At 36.3% G+C, this 17968-nt stretch overlaps 1 protein-coding gene across 2 annotated transcripts in view; it reads left to right on the top strand.

Moving 5' to 3' along the window:
• The first annotated feature begins 401 nt into the window (after positions 1-401).
• LOC5575506 (monocarboxylate transporter 8) overlaps positions 402-17968 on the top strand; it is a 163957-nt gene continuing 146390 nt past the window's right edge. For both annotated transcript variants that reach the window (XM_021847031.1, XM_021847032.1), the window contains exon 1: positions 402-1299. The gene's annotated coding sequence lies outside the window, so the exon portion shown is untranslated. The remainder of the gene's footprint in view (positions 1300-17968) is intronic.

Consider the following 17968-nt stretch of genomic DNA (forward strand, 5'->3'; position numbering starts at 1 on the left):
CCCATTGGTCACCACCAGCACGCAAGCAATTTGATTGGTTTTCAACGCGAACTGTTGTCAGATACTCTCGTCTTGTGCACTTGAAAATTCAAAGTTTGGCTTCGTTTTATAATCACCTTAATGTCGTGTAATTAGTGTTGACTACTGCTAGAAATTCCATTTATCGTTTTGTATCGTATCGACATGAAGAAAATTCTTACCGTATACCCTTAAGCGCGATGGGTTTCGTTCGCTGCTGGGCGGCCAACAAGTGATTTGATTGAAGAAGAGAAGAGATGCGTGGTGTGCGATACCAAAAGCAGCCACCACACAGGCAGAAGCATGCTGCTTTTCACCCGAGATCAGCAGGCAGGCAGGAGACCCAGCACAGGACAGGATTCATCTCGGATTCAGTTCTTGCGGAACCGTCGACGGAATTGGATTGTTTCGGAATTGAGTTCGCGGAAAAACCTGACGACTGCCGCTCGCGTTAGTGTCTACCCTCTTACCTCTTCTGTTTCCCACAGTAGAAGTAGTGCGTTTTAGGCTCGGGATCGGTTTTCCATGCATCATCCCCCTCTGGCCGCCTTGTTCCGGAAAACGGGGTGAATCTGTTGTGCAAAGTTTCACGCTGCCGGGCGGGATTTTCTTCACCTCGAGCAGTTGTGGGGGCTGTGCTGTGACAGTAGTGTGCGGTTCTGTGCTCCAAGAGGAAGCAGAGATTTTTGTATTTGCTGTCGTTGCCCACCACCCACTTAGCGTTTGGTGGAATGTAGGTTTGTAGTGTTGCACTGCACTACAGTTATGCTACCGTGGCCTGTGTCTTCTCCGCAGCGGATCGGAATGGTCGCTTTGTTCGCTCTAGCTGGTGCAAGCAGTAGTGGTGGGATGCAGTGTCCTTGTGCTAAAATGCTCGCATATGGAATTTTGTGGTGTCAGTGCAAGAGACAGTGAATAAAGAGCAGGAATCTTATTTTGGATGCATTTTTCGGCGAATATTAAACGGATAACTTTATCCAGCGTGTCGGTCGGCTGTTGCTCGAGATCTGTATCGTGACTGGTGTGAGGGTGATTAGTGATACTGTGGGAATTGAATTCAAAGTCAGAAATAGTTTGGAAGTTCTGATAATTCAGGATAAGAGGAAATTGAAGAGCAGTGTCACTGCAGTTTATCAGAAGTCAGGATACAACCGAATGGATAGCGATAATTGTGTGATACGCGTTTGGAATAAATGGAAATCAAGAGTGACATGTGAAGTGAAACTTCAAAGATGAAATGGAGAGTTTTCAATCTGATAGCCGCGATTCATCGGTAGATTGGTACGTTTATCATATCATATCCCTATTATTGCCATTGCGTATTTGAAAACAGAGCTTTGTTTTTAACGAATTGTACTTTATACAAATTTATTTTTTTTATTTGTTATAGAACAAGGTGTTGATTTACAGAAGATAAAAAAAACAAAAAAAAATGTTCATTTCATCCCATCTTGAAAAAAAAAAAAAATTGGAGTCACAATAAGGCATAAAATTGTGTGTTTGAACTCGAATCGAATAATCCGAATAATCCGAATTGTAGTAAGCTATCAAGACCGATTATTTAAAAAAAAATGGCAATTCTATACCAGCATTGAACACTGACCCCTAAGTTGAAGGGCTTATAAGCAAAGGGGTGTGAATAACAAAATTCTGCTTTTGAGAGAAACGAGTTTGAAGATTTTTTTCCGCGAAAAGCTGCTATCAAACAAATTGTGATGGAACTAAAAACAAAGTCAATATTTTTCGAATTTTGTTATTTTTTTCTCTTTTACAGTGTGCTTAGTTCAAAACCAACTAAGATGTCACTTATTCCCCTTTTGCAATTGGGCAGTTAAAAGTTTGAGATTAATACGTGATACAAAATATTTGAGGTTGTTTTGTCATATATACCCATCGATTAGTGTCGTTAAAAATATCATAAAGAGCTTTAAACATTTGTTACATAAAATTGTTATTGTGCACTTCGAGCTATTTGGTGGAAGACCTTGATAGGTAGGGTTGCTCTAAAAATTGTGTTTGTTTTGGTTAGGTTGGTCAAAAAACTGATTTTATTGTTTCCGGATTGTATCAGTCTCTTATGCTTGGATTGGAGTATCTTAAAATCAATAATAAAAAAATCATCGACTACTGTACTACCTGTGGTCGAAAATGTAATTGAAACCGTTTAACCCATATCTTTGGTTGGTTTTCTCTAGACAAACATCATGCCTCCCTTAGAGTTGATGAATTCCATGTAAATTTTCACATGAGCTTCTGAGGTCCAAGTGAGAAAAGTATATGAAAACTATACTATGACTTTCAATTTAATCTAAAAACTTTATTTTTCGACATCTTCAGTATAGTGTACTAGACACGACTTGAAGTTATCCATTGTTTTTATATATTTCATACCTATGAAGTCGAGCAAAATTTCAAGTGAAACCAAAGCTTCTTTTTTGGGTTTTCTAGCTCAATTTGGAACGAATGTTATAAATTTCATAATGGTTTGAATGCTGTTCAAGTTGTTCTGAAAATTATAGTTTCCTATCTAACCTCCGTTGCATGCAACAAAATAAATATTAAAACTAATTTTGTTTTTTTAAGGACAAATGCTTGGTTGTGTATTCGAATCATACATATATCAAATCCGGGGAAAACTTGCATATAGAATCTATGAGAAAAAGTCGAAAACAAAAGGTCAAAAGACAAAAGGTCGAAAGGACAAAAGGTCGAAGAACAAAAAAGCAACAAAAGGTCGAATATCTTTTTTCAAAAAAAGGAAAAGTTTTCCACCAAGCAAATCATTTTCGACCTTTTGTCTTTCGATCTTTTGTCCTTTCGAACTTTTGTCTTTCGACCTTCTGTCCATAAACCTTCTGAAATTACACGTCTATTTAAAATTTTCTGTGGGTCATTCGAAATACAGAGTTAATCACACTTTGTAAAAATTTTGACACAACATTTTTTGAAATTTGTTTATTTTATAATTGTTTATCCTGTAAAATATAATTTTTCAATCATAATAGAACTTTTGCCCCACTTTACTCAACAATCTTTGGTGAAATAGGTAATTTTATTATAAACACTCCCAGAAAATCATGTGATTTTACATATTCTTACGATACAAATGTAAATTTCTATCGGATTGTCGGTAGTACAGTGCCTTCCCGATTTTGGCAACACCCGCTTTTGTCTACCTCCGATTTTGGCAACACCCGTTTTTGGCAACATTTTCTTCCCGATTTTGGCAACACATGGAAACATATTTTCAATTGATAATTAAGCACTGAAACCTAATATTGTGAATTCAAACAAAGCAAAAATAAGTCAAAATGAAAATGTTGGTGACCATTGCGAGCTTAGAAAGCTAATGTTGAATGTAATTATAAGTAAAATGCGCATATTTCAAAGGGTAATTGACATAAAGCAGGCAAGCTGTAAAAATAAGTGCTACATTGTTTAAAAGGCATAATAATTTGGTGGAATAGGATAGTAATCGACAATAAAAACAAGTGTAATAACAGCATCAAATGTTAAGATGATTAGCTTTACTTTGTTGATCGTAAATGTTTTGTTATTGTTATGTGCTTGTAATTAACGTACCAATCGGATTATGTGTGGCGGTTTGAAGATCCTCAAAATGTTTTCAAATTGTCTCGTGATATTTCTGTAGGAATTTTAGTAACAGTTATTGAGGAAAACATCGAGAAAGTTCGTTCATAACACTAGTTGACAATTTGGGCAAATTGTTGAGAATGGGTTTTGAAGTATTCGTTGAAAAACTTCTTAAGAAGAATTCTAAGAGTGAGTAAAAAGCCCATGCCCAAAATTCTTTGGACATTGTTAACATTTATATGATTTTCCTCTACAATTAAAAGGAAGAAAAAATAAATGATTACAGGTCGGACTCGATTATCCGGAGACTCGATTATCCGGGGACTCGATTATCCGGGATTCGAATCTCCGGAATTTAAGACTCGATTATCCGGAATTTGATTTTTGATGTTCTTGTTTTTCAATTTTTATGCATTAATCTGAGATAATTTGGTATTGCAATATACAACATGAATAGTTTTGCAGTTTTGAAAATATTTAAGAACAGGGGGGTTTAAAAAAGTGGTTTTTGTGTACGCTGGTCAAAAAAAATAATTTTTTTTTCTTGTAGAAACCCCTACTTTTCCTAGAAATATTATCCGGAGACTCGATTATCCGGGGACTCGATTATCCGGGATTCGAATCTCCGGAATTTAAGACTCGATTATCCGGAATTTGATTTTTGATGTCCTTGTTTTTCAATTTTTATGCATTAATCTGAGATAATTTGGTATTGCAATATACAACATGAATAGTTTTGCAGTTTTGAAAATATTTAAGAACAGGGGGGTTTAAGAAAGTGGTTTTTGTGTACGCTGGTCAAAAAAAAAATTTTTTTTCTTGTAGAAACCCCTACTTTTCCTAGAAAAAGTTTCAGGTTACACCACCGCGTCATATAAATAAAACAACAAAAAAAGATAATATATAGGGAGACTTACGGCTTCGGCACCACTCGACTATTATCGGCAACCAAATTTGAAACGCCAAATACACAGTATTTTTCTATCAAAACACATCAGTGGAAACATTCAGATGATTCTTTGTTCTGCCCGCTTCCCGCTGGCGAGATATCCGAGACTCAATAAACGATATAGCCGGAGATGTCATCAATTCAAATGAGCACGCCTCAAAATGCGACTGATTTGGAGCTGCCGAAGTGATTCACCAGCAGTTGTTATGGGAAAGTTGCCGAAGAGATTGAGGCTGCCGACAATAGTCACACTGACAAGGGATGTTTGCAGCGTTGTAAAAACGTTTCCAATAGCATTTTGCCAAGTCTGTCGGTGTGAATCGATAGAGGATTGAGCAACGCATTAATGTAAATAGACAAACACGGAATTTGTCAGCTGATGTCCGAGAAAATTACAAAAGAAGCACGGCATCGGCTTAAGCTGCCGAGAATACGTAAGTTCCCCTATGTTCTTTTATCGAAGATTTAATTTTTTTCTCAGTGATTTGATTATTCGGAGAATTCAATTATCCGGAGTGAAAAATAAAATCGATAAGGACTGTTCATTTCATAAAGTGGACACCTTGTGCATGCTGTATCTTTTTTATTTATCAATGAAATTTCAATCGGTTTTCTGCACATCGTTCGACTAGTATTGTACAATGTTGTGATAAAAAAAAATCTCCAAAATAATTGAAATTCACACAAATATGGGACAACGATTATAACGGTCGATTTTTGGAGGTTATCAAAAACAATGATTGTTAGAAATTGGCTTAAAAATTCGATAATATATTTTTTTTATTTTCAAAAAAGGCTTGTTCTTCAAAAGCATCATCAATCAGAAGCCTGATGGGAAAAATCAAGTAACTTTTGGAGCAACAATTTTACAGATATAATAAAATCATTTTTCCCCTATATATTTTAGAGAAAAATATTTTAAATTTCAAGGGAATTGATATGAGTAGAATTTTTTGGCTAAAAGTATGTCCTGACGGAAGTGCTAATGCAGTGTTAATATGAAAAATAACTTACGCCTTCATAGAGTTAGTTATTTAGTCCCCACGCCACATTTAAGGCACAATATAAACACAATTGCTTTATTCTCAGAAGACCTTTCAAAGTTTATTGAAAATCATCAAAATTGGCAACACTGCTGTAATGAAATCGATTTTATTTACCTCATATTATTTTCATAATATGTCATTCTAAGATTACCAATTGAAATATACGGAGAAAACCGTTTGCAATTTGCTGTATATCGATAAATATGCGTACATGATTTTAAAAGTATGAGACTTTTTAGTAAAACTACCATAAACAGTAAAATTTATACTTAAGACTGTGGTTTAAACTCACGATTTAGCTCTCGTTCATACAAATATATATTCTTTAGCAATCCAAACTAGTTTTGAACACGCTTTTTACTTTTCTCTTTTGCTGGGAGTGAAAGGATGGTGTATCAGCAAATTTCACCATAAATGGGTAAACACTAAAATTACTAATATCAGAGAATGGTGGCATATAATTGATTTTTTCAAAGCTTTATCTTTAGTAGAATAGTGAAGGATACAAACATACTATTTGTTCATAAAAAAATAGGATTTTTGTTTTGCGAAAAATAATGTTAAACTTTGACGAACTGCTTTCCTTAGTAGTTTTTGGAAAAACTATTTAGCTCTTCAACCAAAAGCATTTTCTGAGATCTTATATGTTCCTAGTATTGTAGAATAATAGTTCAACGATGCACAGAAAACCGATTACTATTTTATCAATAAATAAAAAAAGATATAGCATAAACAAAGTGTCCACTTTATAAAATGAACAGTCCTTACTCCGGATAATCGAGTCCGACCTGTACAACAATTTTTTTCCACTGACTCCGCATCTTAGCTACAATTTTTTGCTATCCGTTTTTATTTTTACGGATGTTACAGAATCTTACAGAAATCAAATCAAAACATTAGGGATACATGTAGCGATTGTATTTCTACCAGAAGCATCAAATGGTGAAACCTTGAGTAAATTTACATGCACAATAGAGATTTTTCATTTTTTCACATCATTCATAGTAATTGCCATGCATTTTCTGATACTTTTAGAGATTAGAATGATAAAAACACAAGCATTTCAAAATTCCCAAATTTGGCAACATCCCAATTTTGGCAACATAAAAATCGAGCCTTGTTGCCAAAATCGGTAAGACACTGTATCTAACTCGGGAAATGTCGATCACAGCCCCATCGTTTTTGTGTCCATTAACTTGTGAAATTGTTCAATAAGTCTTTAAGGACACGTTTTTGTGTCTTTCCAACACTTACATCATGTATCATTCAGTCATAACGAGAACTACGTCCACAGTAATTTTCAATAGTGTATGATAGGTACACGCTCCCAAAAAATAAAGTGATTAACGTCTTTCGGGATGCACATAAAAAAGCGAGCCTTTGGTATCTGATACGGTAAATATCAATCACAGTTCCATTGTTTTCGTGTCCTTTAACATGTAGAATTTCGGTCAATACATCTGCAAGGACACGTTTTTGTGCTGTTCCATCACTTATATTATATGTCATTCAGTCACAACCAGAATTAACCTTGACCGTTATTAGCAGAATAAAATCTACTTCAGATCCGTGCTCACCAGACGTTTTCTATAGCTATGAACCAAATTTCAAACAGATCGTAGGGCCCGTTTTAAAGTTACATACTTTTTAATGCATAAGTTCACAATTTCAATGAAAATCTGAGATATTTAAGCAGATTTTCATTGGATGAGATTATCAGAAAAAATATACCGTTCAAAATTGATTCATATTTGGTTCATTTAGTTATATGTAACTTCTGGGCGCAGATTTGAATTAAAGAATCAACAAAATTTTGGGTTACGTTCTTTTGGAGGTGTAACCATTAAAAACTATAATTTAAAAAATAGATTAATTAGGCATTACGATGCTGTTAAGAGTGTTCAAAAGACTGCTTGAATGACACATTACACTTACAAGCCAAACAATCTTCCAACATTTACTGATTTTTCATAGGCTGAAGCGTTATATGGAATTGTGGAGCCAATTTAATCATTTAAGCAAATAAGTTTTTGTAGCATAATATTCTGGATAATTTGGTGAACCCATATACTGCCCATAAAAGCATAATTGTCCCATGTGAATAGGAAACCCAGCAAACATGGGACTGACATGCATTTATGGGCAGTATACTTACGATTCAAATTATTTTACATGCAACTCATTGGTACAAATTGAATATCGAAGCGCAAGTATACGTCAAAAATACTTTCTGGCTCGTTTTTCATGGTTATGGGTAGGAATATATCATACTTTGTTGAGTTTTCAGTATAGTTCATGGAATAAAATGAAATTGGTACAAATTGAATATCGAAGCGCAAGTATACGTCAAAAATACTTTCTGGCTCGTTTTTCATGGTTATGGGTAGGAATATATCATACTTTGTTGAGTTTCAGTATAGTTCATGGAATAAAATGAAATCACCGTCGTAGAAAGCAGCAATACAAACTGAAAAAGGTGCAAACATCTGTAATTATTATTCTAATAGCATTTCTTTGTTTAATTTTGAAGTTCAACTTCTGGGACAGCACAAAGTTTGCCGGAATAGCCGATCGCGCTATAATAATGTTTTATGAATAATAATAATGCTTTAAAATTGGCTTCGTTATGCTTTATATCGCTTGAGCCCATGAAAAAACCGGTTAGTCATGTAATAGTTTTGCGGAATGTAAGTGCAATGTGTTATTGAAAATATTTGAACATACTTGACTTTCATTATTATACAGAGTGTATGTTAGTGATACCACCAGAACGTTTTGTAGGTACAGTTGAAAAGCCCAGTAATGCCGTTAGGCTCATCTCTTACGTCGTTTTTTTCTTCTATCTGACGTTAGTCTCAACTAGGACAGTGGCCACTTTACAGCTCCGTGTTCATGAGAGCACTTCCTTAGTTATTAAATGAAAGTTTTCTTTGCTCAGGGAAGTTCAGAAATTTTCCTTGATGTAAAGATCCTCGACCGTCAAAATTGTACCGTCTAGTACATGACACTGAAGACGGCCTTACAGTCAGTGTTGGGAATGGTAACAGTAGTAGGCTTGAGTTTTTGCGAAAATCACGTGGCTCTTCTAATACAGTACAATAAGGACCCGATTTTGTCAGCCCCTCGATGAATTTTAGGCTGACAAAATCGGGTCATTTTATTTTGTTCCTGTTTTTCAAATTTTGACGTGTTACATGGTTACATGGACTTTTAAGAGGGCGATGAACATGGGCTTAGCCATTTTTTTTTTGATCAGGGGCTCCCCCTCCCTTATATTGGTAATATCGATTTTTAACACTTAATAAAAGGCATTGCCATTGCCCACTCTGGCAACGCCCATGCATGCATGACATCAAACATCATTATCAATTTTAATTATTATTATTATTATGTTTTATTTAAGACACTTTACCATTTGTCATGGCATTCGTGTCTGAATCAATTTTAATGTAAACGTGGTAAAATATGGCGATAACAATTTTGACAAATTTATAATAGGCTGACAAAATCGGGTCTAAAACCTGACAAAATCGGGTCAGTACTGTAGTTCAAAATTGTGAATATCATCAAGTAGCCTTTGTTTGGGTACATTAATTTTTGTAATTTCTCATCGTAATAGGCTGTTTTTCATAACGCCAATCTGTGTCATGAAACGGCTTACTTTCCTGCACTGAAGTATGCAGTGCGGGAATAGTCATTACGCAACTGAAACCAGTGCTGTAATGATTCATTACGCAAACTTTCTCATTACACAACTTTTTTGAGTTGTGTAATGAAGCATTACACAACAGTTTTTCAGGAATTGTAAAATAATGGTGGATGCATTCCTATATAATTTCTGATACCCTCAAGTGGTCTTCTACGAAATTGCAAAAAATGTTGTACGTAACTCGTTGCAGAACTTGATTTTTACAGCACTCATCGTAATTATGCAACTTGGCAAGCCTCATTGGGTAAATGTACGACTCGTGCTTTAAAAATCATCATTCTGCAACTTGTTCCGTAAACTACTATTTCTAAATCAGTAGTGTTATTGAAGGCTATAAATGCGGGAAATGCTGCGGGAAATAGAAAATTTTTCTACAGTAGTTTTGAGTTGCCCTTAGCAACGGGTGTTTTGCTATTTTCAAGGCATTTTGCCTACAGCAGCAAAAGGCGCGAGTTTCACTGGTACCACTGATTGTGATTTGTTGCGCTCGCCTACTGTAGTGTGAATTTAAGAACTTTTCCCAGTTCTGCCTACAGTTGAGATTAAAAAACACATATCCAAGGTAGCTTCAAGGAAGGCACATCAATCTAAGCAGTCAGTGGGTGCAAGGTGAAGTACACTGGAAGGTAGAAGTGACAACTGGTGAGCTGACTAGCTGGCGGGTTTGTGTACACTGTGTTTCAATCTACTGGTAAGCATGTAAGTGGTTGTTTACTTCAAGAAACTGCAGTTTTGTGAGAATTTTTCCGCGCACGCGTGAGTATTTTTGCCACGATTTGATCTCGTCTCTAATGCATGGGACACAAGTGGAACATGTTTGTGTCAGTTTACTTTGCTTTACTTTATGAACATTTACTACAAAGCTACTGATAGTTAGCTTTAGAGATTGCTACTCATGCTTCAAGATTTTTGAGTTTAATGTTATAATGAAAATTTGACTAAAAACCATCGTGAAACGTAAGCTTTGATATTTTAAAAGGTATTTTGCGATTTCCGAAGAAATATTGAAAATTCAAAAACAATTGTGATATTCCAAATTGTAGAAATTTGGATTTTTCGCTTGAATTCTGGCATTACGATAATTATGTTGTTTCATAGATATCTTTGAATGTCGGTGGAAATTCAGGTATTTATAAAGTAAAGCTAAGTATGCTGTTCCGCTCAAGAAAAGTAAAAATTTCTGCTCAAGAAATGGTCAAGAAATTTCCTACAGTGAGTTCCATTTGAAATGACATTTCTTTTCAACTGCGTACTGCGATCAAAGAAAAATGCTTTTCTTGAGCATTTCTTGCAAGAAATTTCCAACGCATCGAGATAGGCGATTACTTTTCTGTTGAAGTGCATACTTCGCTAAATTCAGAATTTTACGTGATAACTCTGACATCCCAGATTCTCGGATAACTTTTCAATGATTTCGAATAGTTTTCGGATTATTCCGCCAAAATTCCGAGAGTGCTCTTCAGAGATGATGAGATCACAATTTTACTATCGTACCGATTTCAAATTTTAATTGATCCATTCCTGAGAAATATATATTTTCTCAGTGTTAGTTTTCGAAATACAACACAACTAGAAGTAAAAATTTTGTTACCCAAAATTAAAAACTTGTTTAGTCAAAATAACAACAAGCTAACTAATTTCCTTTCGAATGAGCCATGGAGAGTTTCAGTTGGGGGTGTAATTCCAGAGATATGGACAAAACACTTTTGTGCGTTGTTATGGGGTGAACCCAAACTTTTGTACGGGATTATAAGTTAAGCTCGGAATCTGATATTTGCTTTTTCCCTATTAGAGGCTCAGATAACCCTGATGGTAAAAAAGCAGCTATACCACAAGTTTATTCATTATATAAACAATTCAGTTTTCAGTGAAATCTTAGGAGGAATATTTGGAAATATGCACAGATAGAAATATTTAAATTTCATTGTAGTGTTAACTGATGAATAAAGGAAAAAGAACATATTCTTATATCACTGAAGCAACACACTGTGGAATTTCACATGATCGTGTGAATTAATAAGAGATTAATCGTCAACATATCAGTTAAGGTGAAGATGAATCGAAGCCAAAGTGTCCTTTGTGTCCTAAGCAAAAACCCAGTGGGTTACAAATAAATCAATAACAATTAAATTTTTAATATATAATTGCTTTGAACTCTTTTTTATGATTTTCCTAAAGTTTTCCAGCCATTTTATTTCACCAGATTGAACTTCGCTATGTATGCATTCGTCCTGCTGTGCGACTAATGATAAGATATCCTATGCAATAATTTTGCAATCGATGTGATGATTTGAATTTGTCATCTGTTTCTGGTTTTCCGAGAGACGCAGATAAAAAGCAAATAATCAAAACTTTGAATCCATTGTGCGAGGGTGAACTACGTGCTTTAACATTAAGCTTTGACTGGAGTTTGACGATAATCAACGTTTCATTAAGACTACCAGTCAATATCTTTGTTATAATAATGGAAGGAACTGTTTTCTGAATTGCACGCTACGAAAAATCGCAATTTTTCACAAATCCATCTAAAAATGGAACCCACGCATTGGCTATGATAAAACAGCGTACAAATCAAAGCCAGCTTCATTATACATATAGCATGGCATTGCGTGCCATCTCGATTGGTGCGTCGTCGAATTGGATGCTGTCGTACCGTACCTATCAATTTGTTACCAACTAGAATAAGAAGAGCCCTCATTACGATTCATGAGATGCTTCGAAAAGTGCTAATTTGATGATTTGTATGCCAATTGAAGAGCCTCGGTTTCCTCGTGTTTGGACACGTGTATTTTTACAGGTATACCTCGAATAAATGTACACCCACATCGTGACTGGTACTCGCGTTGGTGTCGCGATGTGGCTGTACATTTCGGGGAGCTATTCCTGTACTGGGTTCAAAATTTAATGCATATCCTCGTCATCATCGGTGCAGTTCTTGTCGGTCAATCAATATCGAAACCGAAGCGTGTTTATCCAAACTGCCAGATTCGGGATATGGAAAGGCCATAATCGCAATGAATTGACTAGTGCGACGCATTTCAGTATCGATGATTTAACTCTAGTTCGGGTTCAGATTTAACATGGGAACAGGGGGTAATTCTGCCACCCCTCATAATTCTTCTTCTTCTTCTTAGCATTACATCCGCACTGGGAGTGAGTCTGCTTTTCAGCTCAGTGTTGTTACAAGCACTTCCACAGTTTTTAACCGAGAGCTTTCTTTGCCGAAGTTGCCATTTTCGCATTCTTATATCGTGTGGCAGGTACGATGATACTCTATGTCCAGGGAAGTCAAGGAAATCACCTTCAGCATGGCTTTGCTTTGTAGCCTCGGACTCTAACCGCTTGGCTAAGGAAGGCCCGCTTCTCAAATCAAGATTTGTTGCATTACTAAGATTCTAAAATGCAGTTAATTGTTGATATTGAAAACTGTTAAAAATTATTCGATCGACAAAATTTTCAATGTTCAATATTCATAAACTTGAACAAATCCACAACCAAAAAACAAGTCAAACGATCCCATTCTAACTCCCACTCTCCGAACTCTGCAACGCATTGCAGAACCAACTTTTATTTGAAAGCACATCGCCTCGAAAGTGTTTGATTGGCGATTGTTGACCGAAACGATATGCGCGTCGTTGCTGCTGCAGCAGCTTGATTTGCATAAATTCTTAACATTGACATCTGCTCTTGTGTCTCGCTTGGCCTTCTCAATCCCAGGGTATCGCTCCAGTAGCTACGGCTTTTACCGTCGAGTTTTGGATGGAGTTTACGTAGCTACAGTCGCAATGGCTTGGTTCCATTGGTAGTTTCCCGACCAAAATCGAACAACTACTTTATAGCATTTTTATATCATACACAGTTAAAAATTACAGATGTTTTTAAAAATGTGTTGTCTAGATAGTTTCGTTTAGATGGTTTTGAAGGTTTAAGAAAAGATTTATAACAACATTTGTAGTATTTTTAACATTTCATTTGTACGCTAATTGTGAATAGCATTCAATATTATGGAATGTAACATAATTTGGAATAATTTTGATATTTTGTATCATCCTTGGAACACATGCCGTAATGATTTTGTTATATTTAGTTATTGGAGGATTTGTTGCATTCTTGTTTTATTTAATGCTAATTTTGTAGGAATTTTGTTCAAAACACAATCTGTTTGAATCTAGTTTCTTCCATCTGATCGGGTTTATTCTGCACACTTTGGACCAATAATAATGATTGTGCCTTTCTCGGCTTTGAGTCGGAGTCGAACGTTAGACGTCCTCACAGCGTAATGGTCCCTGTTTGCGTCCTTCTGTGAATTGCCCTTCGATGTTGTGACATCAGGATGGCGCGAATTCGCTTCATCAATTATTGAAATACGTTCGAATGCGATCGATCGTAGTCATTCGTTTCCACTTTTGTGGGATTTTTTCCCCGGAGGATTCTGAGGAGCGATGCATTAAAGGTTTAGGGTGGGATAGTCGTTCAATGAAAAAAACAGACGAGACTCTTCCTTTTCTCCATTGCTTTATGCATAACGATCGGAATATCTTTGAATTTTCTATGGGGAAACAGATTGATTTTTGTCGGAGAAAACCCTTTCTTTCTTAGAGTAAATTGGGGCAAGATTTCGAATTTCTGAGTTTTTTGCAAGAGTTTCCGTCTAAGATTCTAAGTTCCGGAATGACATCACCTAAATGACCCACCCTAACAAAAGGCTTACCCATTTATCTGCTCTGGATCTGCGTTGATGGTTACCACTCGATACCAGGCTCGATGATGGGGCCATAAATTCCGGCCGTGCATTGCGAGTTTGTCATGCATTTAAATGCAAGCCATTATTAAAGGATTTAGGGATTTAACCCCGTAGTCAATCGGACTGACAGAGAATTAGCTTAATTAAGCGCTTGTACGCGGACTTAACCCGCGATGGCATGAGATACGGGCTACCAATGACCAGATTGGGTTGTCGGAAATACAGAAACCGAGAAAATGAACGGTGTGTTGTCGCCTTCTCCAATTAAGATTATCGGCCGGTCCGCATCTGGAAAGTCTTAATTGTTATATTCGGAATTTTTATTCGACTTGATGTGACTTGTGCGAGTTGCGGTTCTGTGCAAGCTGGAAAGCAAACCCGGCTTAAGAATGAAAAAAAAACAACCTTTCTCTTCGGGTATAATATTTTTGGTTAATTTTGCAGTCGTTTTTGCAGTTGATAAGTCTTTTTTATTTGTCTTTCGGATTCTCACTCATTTTAGAAAAATAAGGATGACCATTTAACATGTACTTTGGCGAAGTGAAACAAAACTTGTTCCTGAGGGACAGTTTCGTGAACAACTGGGAACAGCAAAATTTCAAAATAATCCTTAGCCGAGTGGTTAAAGTCCGCGGCTACAGAGCAAAGCCATGCTGAAGGTGTCTGGGTTCGATTCCCGGTCGTTTGAGGATCTTTTTTAATGGAAATTTCCTTGACTTCCCTGGACATAGAGTATCATTGTACCTGTCACACGGTATACGAATGCGAAAATGGCAACTTTGGCAAAGAAAGGTCTCAGTTAATTACTGTGGAAGTGCTCATAAGAACTCCAAGCTGATAAGCAGGCTCTGTCCCAGTGATGATGTAATGCCACGAAGAAGAAGAAGACATAATCATTTCTCAAAATTTATGTTTACACTCGATAACTTCTCATTAGCTTGCTTCTTGTAGCACAGACTAGCAGGGGCTGATAGGTCGAGAGTCACAGTGCACACTGGGCCAGGAACAGAATTTAGCCAGCTTACCACATCGTTTTTATTATTCTGGTTTAAGTTTGCTGTAAATATCTTGGCATAAAGTGACTCTTATGGCACAGTGTCACCCCTCACAACGGTCATTTAAAGTCCTAGAGCTCTGATGTGTTTGACAACTTGTCGTAATTTTCCACGTTCTAAAACTTTGTCAAAAACGTGAAAGCTCTTGGATGCGAAATAAAAAAAAAAATACATAGTACCGCCACCCATGCGATGAAATTGCCAACTCACTTCTATCATAAAAAAAAAAACAAATAAAACCAAAACAAGTCTCCTCAGACACCAACCCGATAAAATACACCTCTAAAGCGCTGGAGGTTTTGTCTGGCTAAATTATGTTCTTGGCCCAGTGTGCAGTGTGACGAATGCCCATAATCGTTAACTTTTTTCTCTCGCGTTTTTGAACGTGTTATCGGTATGGTGTCTTAGGATGAGAATTTACAAATAATACGTCAAATCGGATAACCAGAGCATTAAGTTCAGAATCCGCACCTGTGGCTGATCCAAATCTCAACTTTTATATATGACGATTTTTCAATATGATGCTTAGCTTAGCTTAGCTTAGCTTAGACTGGCTACACATATCAATGGTTGCTATTCCGTGATTGACCGAAATCAGTGAAAATGCACAAAGAATTAACTAGAAGTTCGGCTGGGATTGGCCATAATCTTCTTCAGTGTGCATAATTCAGTGCCTCTATTTATACAGGGTCAATAACGGCGCCGGCCACGTCCTTGCAGTCAGGTGGGATTGGGGGAAGGAATGTTAGTGTTTTTTTATCTGGCGTTACGTCCCAACTAGGACAAAGCCTGCTTCTCAGATTAGTGTTCTTATGAGCACTTCCACAGTTATTAACTGAGAGCTTTCTTTGCCAATTGACCATTTTTGCATGTGTATATCGTGTGGCAGGTACGATGATACTCTATCCTGGGAATCGAGAAAATTTCCTTTACGAAAAGATCCTCGACCAGCGCGATTCGAACCCACGACCCTCAGCATGGTCATGCTGAATAGCTGCGCGTTTACCGCTACGGCTATCTGGGCCTTTTTTGTATGCCCCGCAATTGAATTAGGCATCTAAGATGTAAGATCTAAGATTGCCTATCATAAATCGTCATTTACTTTCATCTGCAACAATACACTTCCGAATGACTGTTAGCAATTATTGAAAAATTCAATAAACTATTGAAAATTGGGAAAATGTCGACCCCTTTCTTACGCAACCACTCACGTTGAAGCAGTTTTCCACGCTTACTAATAATATTCCCACATAAACCAAAAGCTCTTTATTTGAAACCTTCAAGTAGACATGTTGTCACGATGAGAGGGGTTCCAATAAATTGGTCAGATGAAGTTAAGTATCTAGGGCTCATGCTAGATAAGAATTTAACTTTCAAAAATCACATTGAGGGCATTCAAGCCAAATGTAACAAATATGTAAAATATCTCTATCCCATTATTAATAGAAAATCAAAACTTTGTCTTAAGAACAAGCTTTTGATATTCAAACAAATTTTCAGGCCAGCCATGTTGTATGCTGTACCAATATGGACTAGCTGTTGTAATACCAGGAAGAAAGCTCTGCAGAGAATTCAAAATAAAATTTTGAAAATGATTCTGAGGCTTCCTCCCTGGTATAGTATCAATGAGTTACATAGAACATCCAATGTTGAAACATTGGAACAAATGTCAAATAAAATAATCAATAATTTCAGGCAAACATCGTTACAATCTTCTATTGCCACGATTAATGCGTAATATGTTTAGGTTAAGTTAGGTTAAGTATATTCAAAGCGTTTTTTTTTTCTCTTATAAGCAGGTGAAATCAACTCACGTGTAAAAAATCTGAACTGCTACGGCAAATGAAATGTAATATGTTGTTAACAAAATGTTAATAAAATCTTAGATTTGTTTTACCAAATAAGGATGATAGTGTTGTCTAATAACACAGAACACCTAGATATAAGAAATAATGAATGTAATGTTTGGAATGATACTAATAAAGAAAAAAAAAAGTTTTCCACGCTTCATTTGCGTTCCGCTTCGCACTATAAAAGCAGACCGAACACGCTTCTCAGTAGGTACCAAAGCAATTTAATGCACAGGTACTGGATTCCCGAAAATTGGCTCACCAACACATCCGCGTTAGTAATGAAATATATTTTTTGCAATTTCTCATCGTAATAGGCTGTTCTTTATAACGCCAATCTGTCATGAAACGACTTACTTTCCTGCACTGAAGTATGCAGTGCGGGAATAGTCATTACGCAACTGAAACCAGTGCTGTAATCATTTATTACGCAACATTTTCTCATTACACAACTATTTTTAGTTGTGTAATGTATCATTACACAACAATTTTTCAGAAATTGTAAAATAATGGTGAATGCATTCCGATATAATTTCTGATACCCTCAAGTGGTCTTCTTCCACGAAATTGCAAAAAATGTTGTACGTAACTCGTTGCAGAACCCGATTTACGACTCATGCTGTAAAAATCATGATTCTGTAAATAGTTCCGTAAACTACTATTTTGCAATTATGCTGTATGTGAGCCTACTTTTCATACATGGGATGAACAATATAATGGCCTACTTTCCTACACCAAACAGTGCTGAAAAGTTCTAATTTTCAGTTCTGTTAACGGTGATGATTCTCAGCACTGTTTTGGAGTCGTCAACTATTGAATAAATCTTATCACACGTCCCTCCTCTAATTGCTGTGGATGATTCAAAAACTTATTCAACTAGTTTCTGATTCTACATCCGTTGGGCGATCCAAATCAGACTCAGGAGAGCTGTTCTGATTAAGCACCGGATCGCCTAACGGACGTAGAAGATGTGGTATAGTTAGCAAGTCAGCTCACAAAACAT

The sequence above is a fragment of the Aedes aegypti genome, chromosome 2 (assembly GCF_002204515.2).
Source record: "Aedes aegypti strain LVP_AGWG chromosome 2, AaegL5.0 Primary Assembly, whole genome shotgun sequence".
NCBI classification, from domain to species: domain Eukaryota; kingdom Metazoa; phylum Arthropoda; class Insecta; order Diptera; family Culicidae; genus Aedes; species Aedes aegypti.